Raw genomic sequence first — 8362 nt, 5'->3', positions numbered from 1 at the left:
TAGAAAGTTTTTGTCTATTCTGCATATTTAAATGCTATTTTAATTCAAAATTCTCTCAACTTTCCCTCATTATTTCTTTCAGTCGAGTTTTGGGTTTACATTTTTTTGACATTTTAAGTAGGCTCCATGACTCAAGTGGGACTTGGACTCATGACCCCAAGATCAAGAGTCACATGCTCTACTGACTGAGCCAGTCAGGTGGCCTGGAGTACAGTTTTTATAAGTAAACTTGCCCAACCTTACCCCCAACACACACACATATACACACAAACACCCACATATTCGAACAGAGTAGGAAATATTTCTGGTTACATGGTAAAATAGCAACTAATAAACATGTAAGTAAATCTATATCTATTTTAAAATTGTGATAATAGTCAATAATATGTATTTTAAAATTCTATTAAAATATATTCAGTAATTAATAGAACTTGAGTGAAAATAAGGGTAACATTTTGATTCAAGATGAATTTTTTGGTCCTGAATTGTGAATAATGTTAAGTAGTTAATTTATTTTTCCTCTTTGGAACCTCCTAAGTATCAATTCTATTTCCAAAGACTATTCACAAATAGGTTTATTATCATGCTCATTCATCAAATTCAGTTACTATTCAATCAAATAGTTGAAGTAAGTATTGCCTATATTGAATATTGAATTTTTCTTTCTTTCTAAAATAAAAATATTTATTTAGGCTTCATCAATATAGGTAAGATATACTGAAGGACCATCTGTGTGGCTCAGTCGATTAAGCATCTGACTCTTGATTTCAGCTCAAGTCACGACCTCACAGTTGGTCATGAGGTGGAGTCTAGCATCAGGCTCCACACTAGTCATGGAGCCTGATTAAGGTTCTCTCCTTCTCCTCCTGTAAAACTACTGTACTGCACCAAACTTAGCAGTCAAAAACCTACATCTACCCTAACAGCATGACCAAGAATGCCCTTACACAGCACAGATTCTAGGGCAGACAAAGATTTCTACAGACAGCATTGTGTTATGCTTTAAGGAAAGATTTCCATTAACAACTGCACATTAACTCATATAAAAGTAACTTGACCCTACACAAAATGTCCTTTCAGCAACATTCAAGGTAATTAATTATCACAATTTCCAAAGTGGCAGAGATATTAAAGTGACATAAGAAAGAAAAAAGAAAAGAAAAAGAAACACACTTACAAAAAAAGGTATATTGTGACAAAAGTATGCATTAATTATCTGGACAGTATCTTCTCTCAAATTAAATGACACTATATAAAAATTTGCTGGAAAAAATATTACAAAACTGAACTCTGTACATTTGCACTTGAGTCCAAACCATTCTGAAAGTGGCAGGAACCTGTAGTTATCTTTCCCATGCACTTTTTTTTTTTTTTCCTCTTGAGGGTTATGATTGCAGTATTATTTGAATGGTATGTGAGAGAGTTTTCACTGCCCATGGGAAAGTCTACACTGATGTATCCCCACATTGAGTTCATTTACATAACTACTACCTCCTCTGCCAGTTCTTTCCTCTGATCTGTTGGAGGATTTATTACCATTCCCCAGAGAAGGAGAAGCTATCTTCTGCTGTGTCCCTCTCCCTGCATAATCCAGGCCCAGATGTGCTCTGCCAGGAGGAACTGCCATTACTTGGATCCATGGCCAGCCAACTGCAGTCTTTCCCTGTGGCCTCTGCCTGTCCTTCAGGCTTAGAAGTACAGTCCTGCTGGTACTTGGGGCTGGAGCCTCAGACTGCTGCTGTTGGTACTAAGCCAGCGGCTGGTGTGTCTCTCTCAGTTGCTTCTGAAGAACTAGCCAGGTGCTCAGCATGCGCTCTACTTTGTCTTCAAGTTGAATGATGAAGTCATTCAGTTCATCCTGACTGCTTTTAAGCTCCTCACTATTTTCTTTTGTAAAGCCAACTCTGCTTCAAGTTATGCAATATGTCCCTGGGACAAGCCAACTTCCAAGCTCTGTTTCTTCTGGTTAACATTCAACACTTTGCCATTAACATTTTGCCTGTTTGGCTTATCGGAGTTTAGACCCAGAAGTTCAACAGTCACAAAGTCCACATTCTTATTGGTAAAACTGATATACAGGTTCTCTAAGTCACTATGCTGATGGGTAAGAGTGATGCATATTCCATTTTTATATTTTACTGGAATTTTACATGTTCAAATCATGATTTTAAATCTGTAGGTTTCCATTCCTCCAAACTGTCTGAAGGCATGTACTTGAGACTTCTGGTTTTCTATTTTCTTCAAACAAACATTTCTCAAGTGTTTACATGCTCTAGAAGGGGAATTTGGGGGAGGCAGCCACTTTTTTGGAATAGTTCCACACCATCAGGCCTCTGAAGCAAGGGGAGGGGGAAGAGGAAAAAAAAAAGCTGAAACACAAGGTTCATCTGGTAAGTTTTACATTAGTCATGATAAGCTGGAGAGTGAAAGATTGTAGTGTGTGTTTGTTTGTTTGTTTGTTTGTTTTTGGGGGGGGTGGTCTTGAATAGTCCGAGTCTTGCTGTGGAAAGAAGTACTTTTTCCTGGTGGGATAGTCTGTGAAGACTTGGCTGGGTAGTATGATTTATTTACCTAGCAGACATAAACCATTTGGGGATTGTTTCAATTTGCCTTTAGTCTGTTCATTTTTAGGAAAACCAAGTTGATCACTAGATCTACTATTGTGGATCTCAGCTGGGCACTGCTAGGCTGCTGGATTTTCTTGAGGTACTGGATTTGAGTAATTCACTCTTGCATCTCTTCTTCCTTGGTTGATAGTTGCATTACAAGGATGTCTACCTGAATGCAGGCTCTTGGGGCTTTAGTTTTTCATCAGACTCACTTAAGCCAGGTCTATCATTAGAATTAAAAGCTGGAGTGTCTGGATGGCTCAGTGGGTTAACCGGTCAACTCTTGACTTCAGCTCAGGTCATGAGATTGAGCCCCATTTCGAGCCCCATGTTGACAGCATAGAGCCTGTTTGGGATTCTGTTTAGCCCCCTCTCTCCACCCCTACCCTACTTGCACTCTCTCTCAAAATAAATAAATGTATTTTAAAAAATCTGTGTACTTGCCCTCCAGAGCTTGGACAAGGAGTTCATATTGTTTCCATGTTAGAATTAACTCATCTCCTGACATAACTTTGAAGTCTGTTTTACTAAGTCACACCTTTTCGGGGAGAGGCTCCTCCTTGGTCATCTTGAATCCTCTCCAGACTGAGGCTGTGCCAGTGCCAGTCACCAAAGCCAAGGCCACACTCCTGGCTTGCAACCCAGGCTTCAGACCCAGCTACCACCAGCCTCCCAACTCCTCCTCCTGCTGCAGCCCTGGTCCTCCAGCTCCCCATTCTAAATCAGGTTTCTTTTTAGGGTCTTTGAAACTTTAATTTGCCCTTGAAAATTAAAAGTTTTTATTGTATGTAGATGGATCCTACTAATACTGGATGATATGAATGAAGACACCTCTAGTCCACACTCGTGAACCAGATACTACTATACCAATTAGATCAATTTTGACAAATTTTATTTGACATGACGACGCAGATATTCAGTTTATGTTAGCTAATTATATGTAGTAGTTGTGGTTGTATGCATTTATACATATACACATACGTATATATTTGCATACATATATGGTCATTTTTACAATATTATAGCCATAACTTGTGAAGTCATGGATGCTTAAGGATTGCTCTCTAAAGCAGGTAATATTCAAACACAATATTATAATTTTGAAAAGTGATATATACAAATTCCAGAATTTCAGAATTTCCTTGAGAGCTTGCTGTAATGACAGATAGATAGGACTGCTGTTTCCATAGTAACAGGATAGACTTAGGTAATCAAATATAAGATATATATTTTTTAATATTCACACCCATCCACCCCCACCCACATACATGGTAAAAGTTTGTTCTTTATATATACATTATTGATTATACCTCTTAACTGATATTTAAAAAATAGGCTAGCCTGTATTCCTCTAATATTTCTAAACATAGGTACATCCTAAAAATTTTGAAATGATGGAAACTTTGGTTTTCTGTTGATTATTTGCTCTTGTTTATGTTATAGTTTTTCTTCTTTTTGGTATAGTTTGATTTTCTTGAAAATCAAGACATATCATAGATATATGATAGACATATGATAGATAAATGTAGAGAGAGATTTACATTTTTCTAATTTTATATGCAGAATAATTCTTATCATTGAGAGAATTAATTTAGATCTCTCTGACTCAGATGCAAAAGCAAATCTATGTATATCCAGGTTCTCAATGTTGCCATAATTGACACCTGGAACTAAATAATTAATTATGGCAGGTTGTCCTATACAATATAGGATATTTAATAGCACCCCTGGTCTCTGTCCACTAAATGCCAATGGTAACCACCACCACTCTCAGTTGAGACAAAAAATGGATGCATACATCTCAGGCCAAATGTTTCAAAGATGTCTCCAGATATTGCCAAATGTTCCCTGGGAGACAGACTGGACTCTGTTGTGAACAGCTGGTCTAATGTTTTAAAAACATTCATTACCAGTCATATATATATTTAAGATGATCAGAAATAAATTGCATACTTAAGCATTTGAACTATATGAAAAATAAATAGAAAATTTTGATGAGTTTACACAAACTCTTCTAATCATTCAAATCTCGGGCCTTTAAAATATTTAAAAATATTAGATAAATCAGCAAATTTTTTTTCCTAAAAAATAAGTCTTTTAATAATATGCAATAAAAAAATCACACATATATACCTTATAAATTTTAAAAGGTCAAAGATTTTATACTATGTACAAGCTAATGAATTTGCTTGCCATGGTTTTATGTATGCTGATGGATGACCTAAGATTTTTCAGTCAAAGATGCACAGTTATTGCCCATCAATAGCAGTAGCCAGATTATCTGCTTTATTTACAGAAGTTCCCAAAAGTCCCATTTTTTACAGGGAGACACATAGAGAGCCGGGTGATAACTATATACATAGGGTGAATTATACTATGGGAGAGGAACACTGAGTCTAGAGAGTTCAAATCTCTTCTAATGGGGAATTAGTATATCGGCTCTCTGTTCCAGGGGTGATAATCTCTCTCTTTCAAGCCTGTTTGCTATGAAAATATCCTATGAAAAAAGTCTGGAAGAAAGACAGCCAGTGCTTTGCCCCCAACATATACAAAAACATGAGACTCAGGGAGAATGGTTTCTCAACAGGTACTATATACAGATAGATTACATTAAATATAAACTCAAATTTAGTTACTGCAAAACAAATGTTGAAACAATTTGAAATCAAACATGACTGATGTATACTGACTTTATCACCATTATAAAAATACAAAACCCTATGTAAGATGTGTAACGGCTGGCCCCAAATTTTAAAAGAAAAGTAACCATGCTTTTAATTATCTGCCTGTTTTCCACTTATAGAAAAAAAGTGTCCTGTGGTAATTACAGAATGATATTTGAGAACTGGCCTGCCTAGGTTCAAATTTTGGGTTCTACTTACCAGTGATACGACTTCAGAAGAGTTTTCTTCTTTTAACTTTTCATCGTTCAACCTCAGTTTCTTCTGTCAAAGAAAGATGTTAATACTTGTCACATCAGCTTTTGCTAAGATTATTAATGGTAATTCACACAATGTATATTGCATTGAAATAAATTCTCAATAAATGCTATTATTTCTTTTTCACTGTATGAGTGCATTCACTCTGCTAGCCACTGAAGCAAGTATTGATATGCCTAGATAAATAAGACACAATCCTTGTTTTCATGAAAATGACAGTTGTTGGATGAGAGAAATATTCACCAAAAGTTATTTATTTTACCCTTAAATATGGTAAAGTTATGTAGAAAATATTTTATTTTCTTTTAAAAAGTCTTTTTATGTTATATAATTAAAGAAAATATGAATATAAATTATAAACTAAAAAAAGAATTTTATGTACTTTATTTTACCTGAAAAGGGATTTTCCCTATCTCAGCAAAACATACAAATAACCATATTTTATATCATGGTACTTGGAGGTTGAATGAAAATTAAAATATAATAATATTATTACTTCTTTTAAACCATTTAACATAGGCTTATGGATAAAATACACATTCTAAAACATTGATTATGTAGTATATCATTGCATTATTTTAGCAATCTAGTGAAATAAGAGATGGCTCTAACATTTATTACTGTTTGCTTGAAACACTTTTAAATTTTGTTAAGTTTTTAATATTTTTCCTTTATTGTTGAGAGAGGGGAGAGACAGTATGAGAAGGGAAGGAGAAGAGAGAATGAGGCAGACACAGAATCTGAAGCAGGCTCCAGGCTCTGGGCGGTCAGCACAGAGCCCAATATGGGGCTCAAAACCATGAGCAAGAAGATCATGACCTGAGCCAAAGTAGGACACTCAACCGACTGAGCCACCCAGGTGCCACTAAAGTTCTTTTAGTTCTAGAAAACTCAACTTATCTCAGATTGGGCCTTATATTAAATTTTTGTTTTCCTGAATATTTTTTGAGGTTCTGGGTTTAATTATACGCTACTTGTTTTGTTTTGTTTTTTAAATCTCTAACTTTTCCTTAGAGAGGTAAGACTCATATCCTTGATATTTCCTTTTTTTAAAATATTTTTATTTATTTCTAGGAGAGAGAGAGAGACAGCATGAGCAGGGGAGGGTCAGAGAGAGAGGGAGATAAAGACTCTGAAATAGGTTCCAGGCTCCCGAGCTGGCAGTCAGCACAGAGCCCGACGCGGGGCTCGAACCCACGAACAGCGAGAAAATGACCTAACCGAAAGTCGGACACTTAACCGACTAAGCCACACAGGCGCCCCTCATATCCTTGATATTTTCTAATATCACTTCGGATTTTCTTTCTCTTCGGAAATTTGGCATACTGTTTCTTCTACCTGAATTACCCTCTACCTCCATGATTCAGTTTAATGCTAACTCAGCAAAAATTCTCTGATCATCCTAATGAAAAATTAATCCATAAGAATTTCTGTAACATGCTTCTCTCTTTCATCCATTATTTTTTTCTAACCAATATCTGCTGCACTTTTTTTTATTAAATTATTTTAATGTTTTATTTATTTCTGAGAGAGAGAGAGACAGCATGAGCAGTGGAGGGTCAGAGAGAGAGAGGGAGATACAGAATCTGAAACAGCCTCCAGGCTCTGAGCTGGCTGTCAGCACAGAGCCCGACGCGTGGCTCGAACCCACAAACCGTGAGATCATGACCTGAGCCGAAGTCAGACGCTTAACTGACTGGGCCACCCAGGTGCCCCATCTGCTGCACTTTAAGTATGTGCCAAGCACTCTGCAATGTGTCCCAAAGAGAGATTAAATATGGTGCCACTTCTTCCTCCCCATGAACATTGAGGTTTAGAAGTGAATATTGATTTGTAAACTTACTATTTTCATTTCATACAATGACTTTCTGTAGCCTGTTAGCTATGTGAACAGGAACACACAAAGGTGAGGAATAAGCTCACACCTGAAAATACTAGGACACAGCTAGTGAATAAAATAGGAAATACATTCTAAGGAGTAGAAGAGGGGGAAAGAGCATTTTAAAATCAGGTATATTTTACGTAATCTTATGTTTGGTATGTCTGGAATACAGATTATGTGACAGGTGAAAAGTTGATGCAGTTCTTTGGAACTGTAGACATTAGATTAGGATCGGTCCCCATATTTTAAAAATTCACACCAGGTGCTACTATTGTGTTAGACTTCATTAACTCTGGCAGTAACATAATGAGCAAATACTAGTTAATTAGAACTAGAATAGCTCTGTTTGATGCTATACTGACTATTTTAGGGAAAAAAATGGCAATCCCCCCTCAACATTTTTCTCAGTTTCTCTTTAGTATGTTTTGTCCTTCTTCCATTTGACTTTTACCTCTTTATTTAACAGAAACAATGGAGATACCTGATGTATTTGAGAAACCCAAAGCTTTCTGTGTGGCTGGAGTGGAATGAGAAGGGAACAAGGGAAGGTAATGAAGTTGAGGGAGTTAATATGAAATTAATAATACTTTGTATCATTCTATGCAATAAAATGGTAAAATATTTCCATAAAAATTTTAAAATATTGAATACAAATAGATTTCTAATAGATGACGCCCTCTAGTCAATACCACGGAGGCTCCCCTCAAGAGCACACTATGTTTCTTAAAGATTTGTTATCAGTTAGAGATTTTGTTAGCAATATTATAAATGCAAATAGTATCTGTGCATTTTCAATTCATAAGGATTTCTAAAATCCACACTGGAATGAAACATGTTTAATAAATTAACACAAAGAATAAGAAATATGAGATTTTCATATTCAATAATTTTTGTTCATAGTATTGTGCCAGTTATTGATAAATTGTTTTCCC

General features: G+C 35.9%; 1 pseudogene; it reads right to left on the bottom strand.

Moving 5' to 3' along the window:
• Positions 1-1275: 1275 nt before the first annotated feature.
• On the bottom strand, positions 1276-3177 carry LOC120220672 (annotated as a pseudogene).
• Between the last annotated feature and the right edge of the window lie 5185 nt (positions 3178-8362).

Source organism: Hyaena hyaena, unplaced genomic scaffold (assembly GCF_003009895.1).
Source record: "Hyaena hyaena isolate Hyena2069 unplaced genomic scaffold, ASM300989v1 scaffold_717, whole genome shotgun sequence".
Classification (NCBI taxonomy): domain Eukaryota; kingdom Metazoa; phylum Chordata; class Mammalia; order Carnivora; family Hyaenidae; genus Hyaena; species Hyaena hyaena.
This window is presented reverse-complemented; position numbering and strand designations above follow the sequence as displayed.